At 36.2% G+C, this 22,802-nt stretch overlaps 1 protein-coding gene across 2 annotated transcripts in view; it reads left to right on the forward strand.

Moving 5' to 3' along the window:
• RNF217 (ring finger protein 217) overlaps positions 1 to 22,802 on the forward strand; it is a 126,757-nt gene that overhangs the window by 57,358 nt on the left and 46,597 nt on the right. The gene's annotated exons all lie outside the window — the stretch shown is intronic.

Consider the following 22,802-nt stretch of genomic DNA (forward strand, 5'->3'; position numbering starts at 1 on the left):
AGTCCTGGTGCTTCCTAGGATACCAAGATAAGTAAAATGTGGTATGTGCCAATGAGAAGTATGTAATCCAGGGAAAGAGAGCTTGAGATGTTTACATCAATATCTGTTATTAAGAGGTAGAGAATGAGAAGCAATTTAAGAGGCAGACAAACAATACCCTGTGAGCATTTGGTATTCAGAGGTCCCATGTCGTTAGTACTGTCATGAAGGTCTCTCAAAATGGAGGATTGGAACCCAGTCATCCAGATGGTTTGAGACATTTACAGAATCATGATTCATGGATGTGAGATCTGCTTGTATATTTTTTTTAAATTGCCCTGCTTTCTGATGTTAATTTTTGCAACTAGACTGCCAAGCAAACATCTGTTCAGGGTTGTACTCTGGATACAGGCTTGTTGCTTTGGCTCATCTTGCTGGAAACCATTCTGATTTCACATGGAATATTATATAATCTCCATGAATACTGCGTAGTATGTATAGCACATCAAGCTATTATTATAGGTCAGCACTTTGCTGGAAGTTTCACAGAAAAGGAGAAAACAACAAATAAATATGCTGATGTATATTAAAGCTTACAATAAGTAAAAACATTTTAAAACCACATACATTAAAATAATAATACTGCCATTTTTGCTTATCACATTAAAGACAAAAGTTTCGGAGGTTGTTGTGTTGTTTTAGTTTGTATGCTTATTTTTTAAATAACGGCACTCATATAGAGCAAAGTGTGATAAATCGTTACTATCATAGACTGCAAATAAATATGGCTTTTGGAAAGCAATTTGGCAATATATGTCAAGAGTCTTAAAATAATCATTTTGAATCGACTCAGGACATCAAGGCAGCCACGACAGCACAGCCAAAGACACTCATGAAAGAGGTCTTCCAGAACTACTTCAGAAAGTGGGTGTGAAGAATTTCCCAGGTAGAAGGAACACCATGTTCCAGAGGCAAACCAGTATATGACTGGGGCTTAGCCTGCACTGAAGGGGATGGCAACAGGGAATCTGGAAAAGTATTCAAATTGTAATACTAGGGAGTGTTCACTTAATCCTGAGCACAAAGTTATTATTGAAATATTTTATTAGTGGAGTATCATGATTAGATTTGTGTTTTAGAAAGAGTACTCCAGAGCCTGGACTGACTTAGCAGCAGTGGAGATCAAAAGATGTAAATGGTTCTTTGTAGTGTGAATAAAGTAGAATTTTGTTGATTGATTGGTTGAGGGACAGATGCGGCAAAAGAAAAGTCAAGAAGAGATAGTACTTTGTTTCTGTGCCATTCCCTGTGCTAAGGAACATGAAGGAAAGTGGGCTGTCAGGGAGAGACAGGGTGAAAGAGAGTTCAGTTTTAGGCTAAGTTTGAAGTGTTTGACTGGAGCCGTCGAGTAGGGGATTGCGTGTATCAGAAGCTCAGCAGAGAGATCTGGGCTGGAGTTTACATGGAGACTCCTCTAGCATATGTGTGGAGTTGAAACCCTGGGGTATAACTCTCAGAAAGATGACTCAGTGAGAATAACCCATTATAAAGGGAAACTTGGAGACTTGGGAAGCTTTAAGAGATAGACATTGGAAGAATCCACAAAGGGGACAGAAGAAAGTATCAAGAACCAAGAGGACGTGGTGTGTTAGAGGTCAAAAAAGAAGCAGGTGTCAACAGTGTCAGTGCTGCAGAGGAGACAAGTAACATAAAGATTCATAAGGGTATTTAGCAATGAGAACGTCATTGCTAATTTTGTAGAAAGTGGCTTAAAGTGGAGGGGTGAGACAGATATTAATAGTAGTAGGTTTTTAAATGTGAACACAGAGACGAGAATATTAAATAATCTTTTAGTTAGCTTGGCTGAAAATGGAAGGAGAATAAGACGTAAAGACTGAGGCACGTAGGGTCCTAGTGAGTTTTTATTTTGTTTTTCTGTTATCATGGGAGAAACTTGAGCATGTTTACGTGCTTGCCTGAAGTTACCAGAGAGAGTTGAGATCCCTGACAAGGCAGGTAGAAGTATTCATCTTAGGAAGCTTGAGAGGTCCTACTTTCTAAAGACAAAGGAAGAGAATACACCCCCTTATGTGTGGGGAACAGAAAGTGAAGGCATTCTCATCTGACCGCATTAGATTTTCCCCTGTCAAGTGGGAGGTGAGGTTGTTGATTGCATGTGGACCAGTCAGCTGAAAGGGAAGGGAGATGAGGACTTGAGGAGAGACGTAAAAATTAGAAATGGTTCATAGGTGAGGAAGGGGTGACCAAACAGACACAGAGAAGGGCTGCTGCTAAATGATGACAGCCCAGATGAGCTAGGAGACCATCTGTTTGTCTACAGCACTGTGCCCAGAGGAGGGAAGTGAAGGTTAGACTGCTTATGGTTATCAAAGTACCATGTGTAGAGAGGCATTTAGTGCTTTCGATGAAGCATTTAAGAATTCTCAGTAGCCACTAGTAACATGGCATTATTATTCCAAGTGGTTAATTTTGCCAAGTCTGGGTAGGCATCTGCAGGGCATAGTGCCAATGTGTCCAGGCGTGGGCAGTGTCTGCATTAAAGTTCAGCAAGTTCTTTTTGTGTGACCTTGGGCAAATTACTTATTCTTCTGTGCTTTGGGATCCTGATAGGATCTTTATTAAGAAAAAAATGAGGTGATTGATAGAAAGTACTTAGAACAGTGGTTGGCCATCACACATTCAATAAATGTTCGTTGCTGCTATTATCGTCATCATTATTCAATTCACTGTGACAATACCAGAAGTTTCTGGAAGGTTTAAAATTTAAGTATTTAGAGTAGAGCATAAGCATGTCATCAGTGTTCCACTTTTCTGTGGTAGAAAGAATGGCAAACGACACTGCATTCCTGTTTTGAGAGCACAAAATTAAAACATATTAAAAACTTTTCTCTGAAAAAAATAGAGAATCAAAGTTAGATGTTTGTTAAGTCAGTCTTTTTAAAGGCAAGTTTCCATATCCAATCCCTAAACTCTCCAGGAATTGCACTACTTTCCTGGGTAATGTTTGACCCCATGGAAGCCAAGTGGGTGAGTGATTGACATAACTGCCCAAATGTATCTCCATTACTGAATAAAAAAGAAAAAAATTAAAGCAGGAGAAAGGTCCCGGATGGTGGATTAGGTAGACGCTATGCCTACTGCCTCCCAAAATCACACCAAAATTACAAATAACTTACAGAACAATCAGCCTCAAGAATCATCTGAAGACTAGTTGATTGACTGTAACTAAGGATATAAAGAAGAGGCCACATCAAGCCTGGCAGGAGGGGTGGAGACCTGAAATGGGTAGATCCAAACCCACAGAGCGGTTGAACACCAGACGGACACCTCAGTGGCTCCCACAGAAGAGGGAGGGGTCCCAGATGCACACCAGGCTCCCCAGCCCAGGAGTCCTGTGCCAGGAAGAGGTGTTCCCACAACAATTGGTGGTGAAAATCAGCAATGACTATGTTTGTCCATCCCAGTGAGACAGAAGGCGGCACAAAGCCCAGACATCCTCTTAAAGAGCCCGCAAACAGACTTACTCGCTTGCAAATACTGACCTGGTGTCTGGTGGAGTGGTGGCAAACTGAGAGGTGCCAGAGAATATGGAGAAAGACTGAGTTGTGTAACTTCAGGGCGAGGGCTGGAGGGACAGCCACCATTGTCCCTGTGTGGTACCTGCCTGATGTGTAGCCTACAGTGGGGCACCGTCTTTTCTATGCTGAACCATCCCGTAAAGGGCCAAATCTGATACTGCGTTGGTCTGGTAAAATCAGCACATGCATACCACCTTGGTGACACCCTGGGTTCCTGCCCTGCACTGCTAGTACTTCATCACTGGGGGCACTCCTGGCTCCTGGGCACCATTTCTGCCCCACAAGCTGCAGAAGCCTTTTACAACAGTGGATGGCCCACAGCGGCCTGTTGAAATTTTAGGGTGGGCAGTGAGCCACAACCTGTGTCGCAGCCTTCCTTGCATATCTCTCGGGGACCAGCAGGCCTGAAGCAAATGGTGGCTGGCTGCATTGTTCGCAGGGCATTTTGCAAAGTGGTCACAGGCCAGGCACTGGCACAAGAACTGAATCTGCATTAATCTGCAAAAACCACCAGCCATGCTTCATGACTTCCTGGATCCCTGCCCCACCCAGCTAGCACTGCACCACCAGATGCACTCTCAACATGAGGTCAGCTAGCCCGGCCTGCGCACCTAAGGGTGCTCTTTCAACAGCTGAGCCTTATGGGCAGCCAGCAGATTGAAATAGGCCTAGGGGACCCTGGGCTTTTTGCTGAGCTGCCCCAAGCCCAGTACTGGTGACAGCCAGCTTTGGTTCACAGTGAAGCCACCACACACACCTCCAGGTTCAGGACAGGCAGCAAACAACCACATATAGCTTGGTAGTTCCTAGCAGGTAGCCCCAGGCTGGTCACAGGCAAGGCTGAAAATGGCCTGCATGGGAGCCCCTCTCAAGAGACACTAAAAACAGCACACCCAGAGGCCAGCCTCAGACCACACCAGAACACTACCTGGTTAGCCCCATAAGCGACACACCCAAAGGGTTGTCTCAACGGTACAGGAGCCTGCAGGTGTGCATCCCCGTCTGAGGGGTTCACCCCACACACACAGCAGCTCATGTATTGTGAACATAGCTAATCCTCACAGTCAGTCAGCCTTGGAGTCAGTCCTGTCCACTGACATGCCAAAAGTAGTCAAGGCTCAACTACAACAGGAGAATATACACAACAAACACAAGGGACACTCCTGGAACACACAGGAAACTGTGCCACTGGACCACACAGGACACCTATTACATAAGCCCACTTAGCAAAGACTGAGACATAGTAGAGCTACTTAATATATGCAAGCAAACACAGAGAGGCAGCCAGAATGAGAAAACAAAGAAATGTGCCCCAAATCAAAGAACAGGAGAAACCCCCAGAAATAGAACTAATAGAATGGAGACAACCAACCTACCACTGGTTTAAAACACTGGTTATAAAAATGCTTAAGGAACTTAGTGAAAATTTCAACAAAAAGATAGTAAACATACAGAAGAACTTAGAAACCAAAATGAACCAGTCAGAAATAAAGAATACAATAACCGAAATGAAGACTACACTAGAAGGAATCAACAGCAGAGATTAGATGAAGCATAGGATAGAATCGGCAATTTAGAAGACAAGGTAGCAGAAAACACTCAATCAGAGCAACAAAAATAGAATGAAAAAAAATAGTATAAGGGACCTGTGGGACAACATCAAGTGTAACAACATTCACACCATAGGAGCACCAGAAGGAGAAGAGAGGGAGCAAGGGATCAAGAGCCTATTTGAAGAAATAATAACTGAAAACTTCCCTAACCCGGCAAAGGAAATAGACATATAAGCAGAGTCCCAAACAAGATGAACCCAAACTGGCCCACCAAGACACATTATAATTAGAATGGCAAAGGTTAAAGACAAAGAAAATCCTAAAAACAACAAGAGAAGGACAACTAGTTACTTACAAGGAAGCTCCCATAAAATTATCAGCTGAATTTCTCAACAGAGTCTTTGCAGGCCACAATGGAGTGGCCTGAAATATTCAAAGTAATGAAAACCAAGGGCCTACAACCAAGACCACTCTACCCCATAAAGCTATCATTTAAAATTTAAGGAGAGATAAAGAGCTTCCCAGACAATAAAAAGCTAATGAAATTCATTACTACTAAGCCACTATTACGAGAAATGTTAAAAGGACTTCTTTAGGTAGAAGAAAGGAGAAAACAAACAAATGAAGATCAAAAATATGAATAATAAAACAACAATAACTCTGTACCTATCAATAATCATTTTAAATGTAAATCCTAATATATGTAATAAATATATATTGCTGAAACCAAATTCAGCCATACATTAAAAAGACCATGCACCACAATCAAGTGAGATTCATTCCTGGTATGCCAGGTTGGCTCATTTTTTGCAGATCAGTTAATGTGATACATTACATAAACAAAATGAAAAATAAAAACCATGTGGTCATATCAATAGATGCAGAAAAAATGTTTGACAAAATCTAGCATCCATTTATGATAAAAACTCTCAGCAAAGTGGGAATACAGGGAACATATCTCAACATAATATTATAAAGGCCATATATGACAAACCCACAACTAATACCATACTCAATGGGGAAAACTTAAAAGACTTCTCCTTCAGATCAGGAACATCAAAAATGCCCTCTTTCACTACTTTTATTCAACATATTGCTGGCCACAGTACTAGCCACAGCAGTCAGACAAGAAAAAGAAATAAAAGCCATCAAATGGGAAAGGAAGAAGTAAAACTGTCATTATTTGCAGATGACATAATAATCTACATAGAGAACCCCAAAGATTCCAACAACAAAAAATATTAGAACTGATAAATAAATTTAATAAAGTAGCAGAACACAAAATTAATATTCAGAAATCATTTGCATTTTATACACTGATAATGAACTACCAGAGAAATTAAGAAAATAATCCTATTTACAATTGCACCAAAATAAAATAAAATACTTAGGAATAAATTTAACCAAGGAAGTAACAGACCTGTACTCAGAAAACTATAAGACATTGAAGAAAGAAATTAAAGAAGATACAAATAAATGGAAACATATACCATGTTCATGGGTGGGAAGAATTAATATAGTTAAAGTGTTCATACTACCCAAAGCAATCTATAGATTCAATGCAATCCCTATCAAAATACCAATGGCATTTTTCGCAGAACTAGAACAAATAATCATAAAATTTATATGGAACCATGAAATACCTCGAACAGCCATGGCAATTCTGAGAAAGAAGAACAAAACTGGAGGTATCATGCTACCTGATATCAAATTATATTACAAGGCCATAATAATCAAAACAGCATGGTATTGACATAAAAACAGATACATAGATCAAGGGAACAAAACGAGGAGCCCAGAAATAAATCCACACCTATGTGGTCGTTTAGTCTATGACAAAGGAAGCAAGAATTAATATTGGGGTCAAAACAGCCTATTCAATAAATGGTGCTGGGAAAACTGGACAAAGACATGCAAAAAAAATAAAATTGGACCACCTTCTTACACCATATTCAAAAATAAAATGGATTAAAGACTTAAATGTAAGACCCAAAACCGTAAAACTCCTAGAAGAAAATACAGGAGGTAAACTCTCAGACATTATTTTACTGATATATCTCCTCAGGCAAGGGAAACAAGAAAAAAATTAAAAATGGGACTATCAAACCAAAAACGTTTGTGATTTTCCAGACAAGATGGCAGATTATGTAAATGCTGTGCTTACCTCTCAGAACTACATCAATTACAAATAAACCACAAAACAACCGTAATTGAGAATCTCCTGAAGTCCAGCTGAACTGAAGCTCTACACCTAAGGACATACAGATGAAGCCGTCTCGAGTCTGGTAGGAGGGTCAGAGACGCAGAACATGCTCGTCCCATACCTGCATGTGACAACTGAAAATTGGGAGGGAAATTGCAGCTGCAAAGCTCCCCCTCTGAGGATGAAGAGTCCCAACTCCTCCCCAGCCCAGTGTTTCAGTGCCAGTGACAGAAGTCCCTATAACTTCTGGCTATGAAAACCGGCAGAGATTGTGGCTGAGTGAGACGAAGGGCAGCTGCACTCCCAGGTGCTCCTCTTTAAAGGACCACGGACGGACTTACTGCTGATGGACTCACTCGCTCTGAGCTCCAACGCTGGGGCAGCAGCTCAAAAGGCTCCAGGGACACTGGAGGCACTGAATTGTCTGGCTGCAGGGTGAGGGCTGGAGGGGCAACTTTCTCCCAGAGGGAGGCGCTGGTGGAAGTATTATTTCTTTGTTGAGCCCTCTGCTTCCTTGAGTGCAGATGCAGCACACATCACATCTGAGTCTCCAACAAATTGGCTAACACCTTCTGTCTGCCCTACCCTAATGATTCCCAGAAACCATGCCCCACCCAACTTTCAGGCACACCCAAGCCACTTCCAGTAGCTTTTCCATATAGATAGCCTGCATTGGCTCATGCTGCTGACTTTCTTAAAATCTCTCAAAGATTTACACAGCCCAAACAAGCAGCATCTGGCTTTGGCATGTCCCATAACTCTGGTTGAGCATCCCTAAGCCCAGCACTAGCAGCAGCTGGCCAGTATTACAAGGAATGTTAGAGGGACATCTATAAGATAAAATATATATGTATATAAATATATATATATGTATGTATATATATATATATATATATATATATATATATATATATATATGAATAATAAAATGGTAAAAACTACATATTTATATCAACAATTACTTTAAATGTAAATGGATTAAATGCTCCAATCAAAAGATAGGGTGGCTGAATAGATAAGAAAATAAGACCCTTACATATGCTGGCTACAAGAGACTCACTTCAGATTGAAAGACACACACAGACAAAGTAAAATGATGAGAAAAAGACGTTTCATTAAATAGAAACAAAGTAGAAAAAGCTGTGGTAGCAATAATTATAGCAGAAAAACTATACTTTAAAACAAAGGCTATATATAACAAGTGACAAAAAAGGACCCAGTAATCCCATTTCTGGATAATTATCCAAAGAAATAAAAAATGCTACTTTGAGGGGATGTGTGTATCCATATGTTCAGTAGAGCAATGTTTACAATGGCTAAGATGTGGAGGCAGCCTGGGCGTCCATTGATGGATGAATGGATAAAGAGTAGGTGGTACATAAAAGTATATACAATGGAGTATTGCTTGGCCATGGAAGGGAATGGGTTCTTACCATCTGCAGTAGCATGGATGGACCTGAAGGGTATTGTGCTGCGTGAAGTATGTCAGACAGCAAAAGACAGATGCAATGTGATTTTGTTTGTATGTGGAATCTAAAGAACAAAATAAACAAATCAGAAACTAACTCCTAGGTAAAGAGAACATTTTGATGGTTGCCACATGGGTGAGGGTTGGGGGTGAGTGTAAAAGGGGAAGGGATTAAGAAGTACAAATAGGTTGCTACAGAATAGTCATGGGGATATAGGGTATAGCATAAGGAATATAGTCAATAATATTGTAATAACTATGTATGGTGTCAGATGGGTACTAGATTTATCGGGGTGATAGATGGAAGGGGGTTGGGAACCAGGTTGAAAAGGTGAAGAAGACATTAAGAAGTACAAAGTGATAGTTACAAAATAGTCATGGGGATGTAAAGTAAAGCATAGGAAGCATAGTCAATAATATGGTAATACTATGTATAATTCCAGGTGGGTACTAGACTAGTCATGGGGATCACGTTTTAAATTATGTAAATGTTTAACCACTATGCTGTACACCTGAAATTACTTTAAAATAATTGTGAATGTTAACTGTAATTTAAAAATTTAAAAAGATGGGGGGGAGGAAGGTGAAGGAGAATAAGAGGGTCAAATTTCCAGGTATGAAAAAATAAATCATGGGGATACAATGTAGAGCATAGGGAATATAGTGAATAATATTGTGATAACATGTTCCAGTGTCAGATGGTTGCTGGACTTATGGTGATCACATCTTTAGGTATATAAATGTTGAATAACTATTTGTACACCTAATATAATATTATAACTAATATAATATTGTATGTTAGCTCTATTTTAATAAAAATATTTTTAAAAAAAAACTGAAGTTTTTTTCACAGCAAAGGAAACCACCAACAAAATGAAAAGACAGCCTATTGAATGGGAGAAGGTATTTCCAATAATACATCTGATAAGGGTTAATAGCCAAAATAATATATTTTTAAAAAATCCAATTTAAAAAATGGGCAGAGGACCTGAATAGACATTTCTCCGAAGAGGACATACAGATGGCCAATATACATATGAAGAGAGGCTCCTCACTAATCATCAGAGAAATGCAAATAAAAGCCACACTAAGATATCACCTCACTCCTGTAAGAATGGCCATGATCAACAAATCATCAAACAACAAGTATTAGTGAGGATGTGGAGAAAAGGGAACCTTTGCGCACTGTTGGTGTGATTGCAAATTGGTGCAGCCACTATTGAAAAGAGTATGGAGTTTCCTCAAAAAATTAAAAATAGAACTACCTTATGACCCAGCAGTTCCACTCTTAGGTATTTACCCAAAGAAATCCAAAACACTAATTGGAAAAATAATATGCATTCCTATGTTTACTGCAGTGCTATTCACAATAGCCAAGATATGGAAACAACCGAATCGCCCATCAGTAGATATTGGATAAAGAAATTGTGTTACATTTATACAATGGAGTATTGGCTCTGCCGTAAAAAAAATGAAACCTTACCATTTGCAACAATATGGATGGACCTAGAGGTTATTATGCTAACAACTGATGCTTGTTAGATGGGGGAGTTAGGGGGTTGGGGGAATGGGTGAGAAAGGTGAAAGGATTAGGAAGTACAAATTGGTAGTCACAAAACAGTCATAGGGATGTGAAATACAGTATGGGGAAAATAGTCAATAATGTAAAAATTATGTAGTGTCAGATGGGTACTAGACTTTTTGGGGGGATCATTTCTTACATAAATTTCTAACCACTATGCTATATACCTGAAACCAATATAAAATAATATTGAATGTCAACTGTAATTAATTAGTACATGAATTAATATACATTATTTAATATATATTAATTAACAATATATTAACATATAGATAACTAGTATATAATTAATATATATCATATATACGTATTATATATGATATATCATATGATATATTAATATATGATAAATATTAATACATATGATATATATTTATTTATAATATATACATACACACACATATATATATATATATATATATATATATATATATATATATATATATATATAAATAAATACCAGGGGTGCCAAAAAAGTATACACATGACTACTTGTATTCATCTTTTTTATCAGTATCTATTGAGTATTACAATTTTAATATAGTTTTTCCTTTCTTAAAATGTGTATACATTTTTTTGGTACCTCTGTATATATATAGTCACAGGATGTAAATACAGCATAGGGAATATAGTCAATGGTGTTGTAATAGCTATGTGCAGTCTCAGGTGGGTGGTAGACTTGTTGGGGATATCACTTTGTTAGGTGTATAAATGTCTAATCATTCTGTTGTTTTCTACACCTGAAACTAATAGTAAAAAATAACTCTCCTCTTTGCCTACCAGGAAACAAAAATTAAAGCACATCAAAAGAACCATGATGTACAGTTCTAATAGTACAGTTGCATTATTTTCACATGCAAAGAGTAATAGTGCCTGGGACATAGTAAATATTTATTAAATGAATCGTTGAGTGACCATGACATCATTTGTATTATTTTTAAAACAATTTATAGTTTGCTTATTTACCTTAATCCCCTTTTCTGGTTTGGCACCAGTTTAAGTATATAATAAAATCTAGGGGTGTCTTCTCCCAACAATACACAGGTGAGCAAAACACAAAAGACAATTTCAGGACCCCGGGGTAGGATCCCCTGATATGTAAACATTCTGTGTAGTTCCAAAAGAATTTAATTTCTAGAATATGTATTATGGCAATTTATTGTACTTCAATAGTAAGAGATGAGAACATTTAATAAAACTTGATATAATACCAATGCAAAGTAGTATTTGTATATATGAAGTATTTATATAGTATATAAAGTATATATATAGTATTTATACAAATACTGGAAATATAATAAATATATAAATACTATAAAATATATATAACATATTTATATTATATTAGTCTCCCTTTACATTTCTATCTATGTATGGCTCATAAGAGAAAAGCATAAGAGTTTTTAAAAACAACTTGATTTTCTGCTTTACTTATGATTATTAATTGTATTAAAATATTGTGATGTGTTCTGTTTCTATATAGCTCCCAGTCTTGTGATGTGGTCCCTATCTTACTGTCTCCCCATATACTTAATTTTCTTAAGTGAATTATTTCAATCAAAAACCTCACATTTGAGTTATCTCAGTTTTAATATATGAGCACTGTTTACCTTGTTCGCCAGTAGAAAAGTAGAGAGGTTTCCTTTGTTGTATGATAGTCACTTAAAAAAGCTCAGTTGAAGCAGAGTGGGATTTTCTAAAATGTATTTGCAGTAATTGAAGACCTTTTCAATCTAGTCAGAGAACTTTCAGTAAGAGTTTATGGTACATTCATTGACCATGCAAGTCATTTTTGGACACTTCTCTATCCCAGTCATATTTTTTAAAGATATTTTAAAATCTTTTAAAAATCTTATTTTTAATAAGATTTTTCCCTACTTTGGAAGTATAACATCCAGACATCAAAAGAGAAGACATTTACAAATATATGTTTTTTTTTTCTCTTTTCATATTCAAATGCATTTTAACTTTGTTTCTGGGAGACATAAAGGAAAATTTGGTCACTCTATTAAACAGTATTTTATGTCTGGAAATAATGAATAAAAGCCAAGAAGAAGGGAATTACATTTTTCTTCATTGAATTTAAAATCTCCAGGTAATGAACAGACTGTTCCTAGAACTGGGTGGATGGTGCACAAAGATTCTTTGTTTTGGCATGAAAAGGCTCTGTTGAAATTGCTCTTTTTAAGTTAGAGAACCATGTTAACTTGGTTTGACGTTTAGGAAAGCATTGATGCTTGCCAATACTGAAAGACCAAAACCTGCAGGGGGGAAAGCATTTAATAGTTGTGAGTAAAAATATGGAACATGTGTTTTTTAGAAGTGTCAAACTTGAATTACTTTCAAGCTTACAAGTAGTATCATAAATGTGATTTTGTTGTTCTATTTACTAAGCAATTTTCCATAAGAAACATTTTGGGATTTGAAAAAAACCAAAAACAACTATTTTGACATCAGCTCCATAAAAGAAAATTGCTTTCTATGAATTAGCTGAGATGACAGCAGCACTGTGTGGGATGGGATTCCCAAAGGTTTACTTTACTTTCTCTGTTACACACTACAGAAGGTTAAGACAAAGACCAGAATACATTAGTGCAATGGTATTGAACAGAAACTGAGATTAGCAAATGTATTCAGAAACAAACCTAAGTGATATTCATAATTCAGTTTTGAGAGGTAGAATCCTATACCCAAATTCTCAGTATCCTGTTTTGTTTTCAAGACCAAAGTGTTGGTTATTGGTTTTGCTATTAATTCTAAATCTAACACCTACTATAGTTTAGAAAACACTTAGGCAAAATAAAAATTACTGTATGATCAAAAATTTAACAAAAATATTAGAACTCTAAGAAAAAAATAATTGCACAACCTGAAAAGTCCATTTTTAGTAATTTCTTCTCTCTTCTCAGTTCATGTGTTTCCATGTATACTTTCACATACTGAAATAAATGCACTGTTCATTATGTTTTCTTATCTAACATTATCAGATGTGTCTTTTGTATTATTTTTCATATTTTTAAAGAAATAAAATAACCAAATCTACTCATTGTGATCCTTTTCATTCTTCATGGTTTAATTCAAAATACCTTCTTTTCCATGAAAAGTCAAAAGCAGTCTATTTTGTGCTTCTCTGCCCGAACTGTGATTATTCCCATGTCTGTCTCCCCTGATAAACTGGAAATTATTTGAGAGGAGCAGTTTGTTCACCTTTAAATTCCCCCCCAGTAGCTACTAGAGTGCCTTGTCTTGCTCACGGTAGGCACTGAATAAATATTAATACTTGGGAATTGAATTAAAACTAATCCATAGAATCCCTTACAGCAAAGTGATTTAAAAAGAAATTGAGGTGAGAAGAGAGGTGCAAAGTCACAGGAGGAAAATGCCAATAAAAAGAGGGAAGAAGTCGCAGTATTAATCCCTGATGAAGAAGAGGTAGAATTCAAATGTAAAAGCACCAAATGGGGAGAAGACTGTTTTACAAAGATATGCCCTGAGCCTGTACGCACCAGCAACATTGCCATTAACTATATAAACCAAAAATATATAAACTAGAAGTGCAACAGTAATTTGAGAAAAAATATATAGTCAGCAATTTCAATACTTCTCTTCCAGGAGTAGATCCAGTAGATAAATAATGAGCTCAGATTAATTGACTTACAACATCAAAGCTGTGATTTAATAGAAATCTATATGGAATCTTACATCTCTTGATTAGAGTAAAAAAACTTTAATGTCCAAAAAAAACATTTTAAAAGATTATTTAATGGGCTAGAAATAAAACCTTAATATTTTTTAAATTAAGATTTTAAATCTACTTACTCTATTCAGAGTCAAGTAAAGTTCAAAATAAATATTAAAAAAACTCACCAAAACGTTTTAACTGCATAGAAATTAAGAAACACTAAAAGAAGATGTAAAAACAACACTTTATGCCAAAATTTTGGAACATAGCAAAAACTGTGTTCATTACTAAAGAGGAAAAACAGAAAACAAAGCAACTAAGGAATCATTTTAAGAAACTCGGAAAAGAATAACAAAATGAAACAAAAGCAGGAAGTGGATAATACTAAACATTAACATTTAAAAAAGGAAAACGAAAAAGCAATATAAAGGATAAGCAAGCCCCAAAGCTAGTTACTTTAAGAAATAAAAGATTAATTCTTTTAGGATCCTGATTTAAGGATCAAAGAAAGTAAAAGTGAACAAAATGAGAAAGAGACCAGGTGAGAAAAACAGGATGAGAAAAGAGAAAACCACAGAGAGAAAGAGGGAGAACCTAAGAGAATATTCTATTGCAATAGAGGTGAAAACCTAGAAAATAGATGCTTTGCTAGAAGAAGGCATGCGCTAATGTCTTCTAATGTAACTGACCCATTCAAGTTTTCCACTTCTTGGGTTAATTTTGGTAATTTATAATTCCTGGGAGCTTTTCTTCTTTTCCTTCCTTTCAGTTTTTACTACGGTGAGGACAATCCTGTTTCCCCAGTGGCCAGACCATACCTGCATGATGGCTTTGGTTTCTGGGTGATTTATTATTACAAATCAACAAAGCTAGGAAGAAGGATAGACTTCAAACAATATATGAGGAATAGTTAAAGAAGGAGGGATGTTTTCCTGGAAGAAAAGACTAGAGGGATGTGATAGCTGTCTTCAAGTATTTGAAGATCCGTTACCAAGAAAGGTAGGTAAACACCTCCCTTAAGGCCCAAGAGAGAATTAGAAATAACTTGTGGCCGGGGAACAAATTTAAGGAGCTACTAAGTTACTCTCCTGGGCCAATATGTCCATTTTGCAATAATGTTGCCTGCATCTACTACCTTAAATGTGCCCACACTTGAGTGAATGGCACAAATCTGCCTATTCATAATTCCTCAAAATCGTCTGTATTTGCAAAATTTTGCTTTGTTATGTCACTGTGCACAGTTGTTTAGAGAATTTACTATGATTTGTGGAAAGGCAGAATAGATTTCCATAACTAAACCACAAATGGCTTTTGCTTGTTTACTTTGGCATTTTTGGAATACATTTTGGAGGAATCATATTTTGGAGGCCAAGGGAAAAAAAAATCAATGAAGAGGGAAGATAGAAGTTCTGTAAAATATTTTTCTAAAGTATGAATTTTTTCTAGTCTCTGAAATTTTCACGTGTCTCATTTTACAGAAATTAAACCCCTGGGTTAAAAAAAGAAAACCCCTGGGTAAAAAAAAAGAAAGAAAAAAGAAGGCTTTCCTCTCCCACTAGAGTAATGCTAATTATTACTCTTTGGTACTAAATCAACTGAAAATATTTGCAATGCCATTTCATGTTTATTACTGTGAACTATTTTTTTTTTTTTTTACTGTGAACTATTTATCTACATTTTTATAACCATATAGCTGTATTTTCATTCTTGGTTAAATTTATAAGAAAATTGGGGCACTTTTGATGTAAATGTATATGATTTGTTTTTCTTATGTACCTCAGCATTCAGTTCTACTTATTGGAATACAGTATATTCATATAACTTATACTTTTATTTATCTTTAAATATATGCCTTTTATATAAAGGCATATATTTAAAGATAAATAAAAGTATAAGTTACATGATTGCTGAGTGATGAATGAGAATACTGAATTATGAAGGAAGGCAGAATTTAAAATGTTCTCAAATAAGAAGCATAAAAGAGTTTTTCTATAAAATTAAGTTTGTGAAATACTGCTTTCTAAATATCAAGGAAGATAAATATTAGCAAACTTTTATTGAGTCAAGGACACACACCACTAACTCTCTTACAGAGGGATTAATTCCCCTTCAGGATTCCCTGCTATTTCAAATCATGTAAGACATGCCTAACTTACCCACAAAAAATACCGAAAGCTCATCTAAGCTCTCTAAAGCTTTCGCTCTAGCTAAAACACTGTAGAGTATATGAACTAGTTAAAAGAGTATATTGCAGACTCAAATTGGCACTGCCCCTCACTCTAGCTCCTTAATCAAGGACACACAGCCACATAAATGGCAGCAGAATCTTGTATCTGATTCCCATTTGGTGGTTCTTCTTATAAATTACGTATAGAGTGTCTTTACTTTCTGATTGTAAGAGACTGGAATATCTGATTTAGATTAATGTAATGGGGGAAAAGTGTGGATAACATTTAAACAAAGTAAAGTTAAAATATTTCTTTTAGAAATATTTCCCTCTCTAATAGAGTATAATCAAATATCTAGTCTGTTCAAGTATCTGCCTCTCAAAAGTAAATTTTATCAGTATATGACTATGTGCTCATCCTGTTTATCTGAGCACATGTTACACATTTTTCTTTCAGTCTAAATAGTTACTAAGTAATTTGCACTGAAAATTCCCTTCATACTAATATTCTTTAGGGACTGATTAGGATTTGGGAGTTATCTTCTTAAAGAATGAAGATAAGCTATTGAATCCTAAAAAGAAAGAAAAGAAAAAAAAGAATTGTTGGCTTAACTTCTAATAATACATCTCAGTATGCCTTTCAAGGAGAAAAAAATGGATTAAGTTTATAATTCTTTCCAGAAATTAAGAAAAAAAACATTTAGTACACTTTTAACTCCTATATCTGAATGTACAATTCACCTGTTGGGTAAAGCTTTATTATAAGCATTCACAAATGATTCCTTTTGTGCCTCATTGTTACATCTGCACTGTGAAGATCTGTTTAACTCTCCAACTGAAAGAATGTTGGGACTGCCCATGCTTAAAAATATAAGCATGTTTCCTTTGATCCAGCAATTCTAATCTAAGGAATTTATCTTACAATATACTTGCACACATGACAAATTTTTGTATTATGGTTATTCATTGTGGCATTATTCACCTTAGCAAAATACTATATTGTTGAAACCATCTAAATGTCTGTCAGTATGGGAAATAAGACTGCTTATAGTACAGTGGAATATTATGCAGTTATTAAAACAAACAAAATACAAGGCAACTTACTATGTGATATGAAAATGTCTGCACAATATATAGTCAAGTAAAGAAAGCAAGGTGAATAACATTTGCTCACATTTGTGTAAAAAGAGGGACAGAATACGTACATTTACATTTCTTGTACATGCTTAAAAAGTTTTATGAAGGAAACAGCAGCCGTTGGGATAGGCGGGGGAAAAAAGAGTACAGTTGTAAGAGAGAGACTTGCTAATTTATATCTACATTGTACTTTTTGTTTTTTCAACTATGAGAATGTCTGACCTTATTCAAAAACCTGAATTAAAATTTTAAAAATTTACTTCAGTGGGTAAGGGAGCATGGAAGTTCAGTTGGAGAGGAAAGAGGGAAAAAGTTTAAGTAATACAAAAGGGTGATTTTATACAGAAAAATACATTTGGTATGATTAAATAGAAAACTAATACTACATTAATTGTATAGTTATTATTTTAACTAGTTAAACATTATTTTGTTGAATCTTTAAGTGCTTTCAGTATTCAATTAGTTTATTCAAAATTACATGTAATTGTGGTTTTACTGTTCATTTTCCTGATAATTCATGAAGTTGAACACACTTTCATGTGTTTATTGTAATCCTCTTTTATGAAGTACCTTGACCATTTTTCTGTTGGGTTGGTGATCTGCTTTTGTCTTGGTTGATTCGGATGCATTCTTTATATATTCTGGATAAACAAAACCTTGTTCTTTACATAATGCAAATATATTCGCCTACTCTTGTTTGCATCCTACACTCTTAACAGCATCTGTTGGTGAACAGCAGTTTAAATTTTATTTATTCCAATTTATCAGGGTTTTTTTAAAGATTTTTTATTAAAATACAGCTAGCACACAATACATTAGTTTCAGGTGTACATCATCGTTATTCAACAGAACCCACCTAGCTCTTTATAGTGTTATTACCACATTATTGACTTTATTCCCTATGCAAAAGAAGTGGTCACCATGACAAGTCCAGCAACCATCTGACACTGTACCACAATATCACAGTATTATCGATCTTTTCCTCCCTTTTTACAATTTTCAATTAGAGTTGACATGCAATGTTATTTTATATTAGTTTCAAGTGTACAGCATAATAGTTAGACATTTATATAATTTAGGAAGCGATCCCCATAACTAGTGCCACCTGGCATTATACATAGTTTTTACCATATTATTGATTATATTCCCTATACTTTATATCCCTATGACTATTTTGTAACTACCAATTTGTATTTTTTAAGATCTTCACCCTTTTCACCCTGCCCCCAACACCATTTCCGTCTACCACCCTGATAGATCTAATACCTATCTGGCACCATATGTAGTTATTACAGTATTACTGACTGTATTCTTTATGCTATACCCTACATCCCCATGAGTACGGTGTAACACCCAATTTGTACTTCTTAATCTCTTCCCCTTTTCACCCATCCCTAACTCCCTCTCATCTTAAAGAAGTCCCTCTAAGATTCCTTGTAATACTGGTTTGGTGATGATGAACTCCTTTAGCTTTTTCTTGTCTGAGGCAAGAAACATTGGGTAAAGTGTTAAGTGAATTAGTACAATCATATCTCAAGTTGCTAGAAGAGGTTATCAACACAAATTTAATTTAAATCCTTATCCTCAAATTCCATGAAGACAAGTTTCATGGCTTAAACTACTTTATATCCTGGTCCTTTATATTCTTTACCTGTAATATTGTAGGAACTCAATATATGTTTTTTGGATAAATTAGTGATCTTTATTCTTGTGACTATAATAAATTTGCACTGAATGATTTCCAGCCAATGTCACATATCCATGTAAACTATGTTTTATTAAAAACTTCTCAGTACTTAGCACCCACCTATCAACAGATTATTTTAAGCCAAAAACCTGGAGTCATCCTTGATTTCTTTATCCTCTGTATCTGGTCCTTTACCAAACACCATCGATTGCACTTCCAAAATGTACCCCATATCTGCCTGCCTCTTGCTGTCTACTTCATTCATTTATCATCTACTGCCTGGACTACTGCTAGAAGCGGTAGGAAGAACAGGTACAATCCAGAGTCCTCCTGTTCTCCTAGTCTCCACTTTTGTTTTTCTACAGCCCATTCTCCAGGAAGAACCCGAATGATTTTTTAAATATAAATCAGGGTATGTGACTTCTCATAAAACCAGTCAGTAATTCATATTGAACTTAGAATCCAAGCTACACTTATCACAGCCAACAAGGCCTGTGTGTTGTGTCCCATTTAGTGTTTCAGTCACTCAGTTCTGCTATCTGCACATCAGGCACCTTCTGCTGTAGGACCACGGTCCTTGTTTCCTTTGCCTGAAGTCTCATCCCCCACGTTATCTGCATGACAGGCCCTTTAGTTCTCTGTTCCAGTTGTCACCTCCTAAGAGATACCTTCTCTGATCAGCTCTTTCATAACACTGATTACAATCTGTCTGGTTTATTTAGCTGTTTATCATACATTTCCTCCAGTAGAAGCACTGTGTCTCCCTCCTCCTCTCTCCAGACTCCATCATAGTGCCTAATCCATAAAAACCACATTTCATTGAAATCTAAGATGTAATCAATTGTAGGATTCAGTATTAAATTATGAGCCACCAAGAAAATAAAAATACTGCAGAGTAAACTATGACGCAATGATGATGACTATCGATTGTAAGATAATCTTGACTTTTGAGATATTAAGTTAAAAAAATGCATGCTTGAATTGATGAAATGCGTATCTTGTTGAGTAAATGAATGAATGTACTTTGCTTAATCATGATGACTTGTTTGCTAGTGATCTTTTCAGGAAATTATTCTGAGAAAGATAGACATGTAGAGGCCAAGAAATTGCATAGGTCATGAATAGCATTTTATTATGAAAAGGAAGATATTGCTAGTATGAAGAAGTGTGAGTAATTCAAAGGAGTGTATGAGTAATTGTTCCAAACTGCCAATGACTAGCTTACCAGCAGTGATTAAAATTTTATAGGGCCCGGGTGGGCCAGGAAACTTGAATTTTCAACAAACACTTCAAGAGACTCATGCAGTTGTCCAGGAAACAGATGGAAGCACTATGATCATATTCCCTCATCTTCCCATTGCTAACTCTCCCAATCCATGTCTGTACCCACCTTTTCTGTCTTCTCTCCTTTTATAGCATACTGTGTTTCCTCGAAAATAAGACCTAGCTGGACCATCATTTCTAATGCGTCTTTTGGAGGAAAAATTAATATAAAACCTGGTCTTATGTTTTATTATAGTATATAAGACCTGGTTATATTATATTATATTATATTATATTATATTATATTATATTATATTATATTTTATACCTGGTCTCGTATAAGACCGGGTCTTATATTAAAATTAAACAGGTCTTACATTAATTTTTGTTCCAAAAGAAGCATTAGAGCTGATGGTCCAGCTAGGTCTTATTTTCGGGGAAACACAGTATACTATAAAAGGAGAGAAGACAGAAAAGGTGGGTACAGACATGGAGTGGGAGAGTTAGCAATGGGAAGATGAGGGAATATGATCATAGTGCCTCCATCTGTTTAATAAAATATGAGATCATTTGGCTCGGTGTAGTGTAGTAGGGATTTTGGAGCTTTCAAAAAGAAGGTATATAGGCAAAGTGCTAAGAGAGGGAAAGCTTGAGGAAGTTATGTGTTCTATGGAAATGGAATAGATTTGCAGGCAGATTTGAGAAATACCCAAGAAGGAAGGGTACTTGGTTGGATGTTAGATGTTAATGTGGCATGGTAATGAACAGCCCTGCTGAAGGGGTAACCAGATAACCTCTTCCTTTAAGCTGCCTTGCATTGTTCTGGTCCCTAAAACAGCATTCCATTTCTATAGACCTGACTGGTCCTGAAGGGCTGTGAAATTAATGCTTTCATTGTTATTATTTTTGTAGTTAGAATAAAGAAAAACTTATGTGAGGGAGGCCAGATTAAAACATTGACCTGGGAGTAAAAAAGTTCCAGCTCTTACCCCCTAAAGTATGCTATACCCTGGTAAACAAGAGCCACATGAGATGGCCCAAAGTGAGCCTCTTCTGTGTGGAATGAAAATAAATTGTCTTTCACATGCTGAAAAAACAAAGTTTTCTATTTTCATAGGAAAAGCGTCCGGACTCCTTAAGAAGGTTTCACACTCTGCTTGTGTACTCTGATCCCAGTTCTCTATAGAGCCTTATCTTCCTATCCTCACACTTGTGGTCCCTTCTTACTGCTTGTTTTTCAGTCCGTGTAAGGCTACATCTTTAAGTTAGTATGCATTTGTCTCAGTGGGGATGTGGGGAAAATACGGGTATCTGTGCTGCAGTGTGCTATGGCATCTTGCTCTAAAGGCCTCCAGGCCTTTGCCCATGTCATATCTTCTGTCTGCTTGAAACACCTTCACCCTTGTGTGGCTAACTCCTACCAATCTTAAGGTCTCACTTGAAACCTCACTTCTTCCAAGAAGCCTCTTTTGAACCTCTCAAGTGTGGGCTCACTGAGTTTCCCCCATATCCTCCCTGACACGGTACACTCGCCGTGTCATACATGCCCATCACCTTGTATCGTGCTGGCCACCGTACTGATTGATAAACACTTGCAAAGCTTCAGTGCCTAACGCAGTAGCTGGCTCAGAATCATGCTTCATAAATGTCAACAGGTTACAAGAGGAAACATTTATGAATTTGTAAAATGTCTTATATACTTGATTAAGCCAGTTTCTAAATAATTTATCATAAAACACAAGATGGGGTATCATAACTTTATCATAACTCTGTAACAAGTGTGATAATAAAATCTGATTATAACTATGGGAAGACTCATCAAAAAAAAGTAGAAAAATTGCTTTGGGCAAATATTTGAAAAACCTCTCTGGACCGTGTTTTGTGTGGTAGTAGCATAAAATTATGTAGCAATTTATGCTTTGAGCAGGTGGGCATTCATCAGGAATTTAATCTAAAGGCAGACTCATTTCATTATCAGTTTGGCTCATGTCCTGTACTGGTATTAAATATATTGTTCCCAAGCATCCTTCAGCCTGTAGCTTCTTAACTACCTGTCCTCAAGTCTGCCAGATAAACAGCAAAGTTAAAAGAAAAGCTACTGTGAGTTTAGGTTTTTTATTTTTTTAATTGCTCTTTGTAGTGATGTTTTCCTTTTCCCAAACCATGTAGCTTTACTCCATTCTTCCTTCAGTCTTCAAAGCACACTTTTTTCATTAAGTTCAATGTGTTTTGCCTTCTCAGAATGTCAGGTTCACCCAAGTGAAAAAGAAATAGTTTAGCATTGTTTGGCATTTGGCGCTATCACTGCCTCCCTTTGCTATGTAACAATGGACAAAAGAGATTATGCCACCATGCACATAAAGACTTATTGTTCAGAATTTACAGAGAACATTCTAGATACTCCTTATTTTAAAGTTTATTTTCTTTTTTCAAAATTTAGTTATGTCCACACTTTGTGCTTTGCTCTTATATTGTAATCTTT

The sequence above is a fragment of the Rhinolophus sinicus genome, linkage group LG05 (assembly GCF_036562045.2).
Source record: "Rhinolophus sinicus isolate RSC01 linkage group LG05, ASM3656204v1, whole genome shotgun sequence".
Lineage (NCBI taxonomy): Eukaryota > Metazoa > Chordata > Mammalia > Chiroptera > Rhinolophidae > Rhinolophus > Rhinolophus sinicus.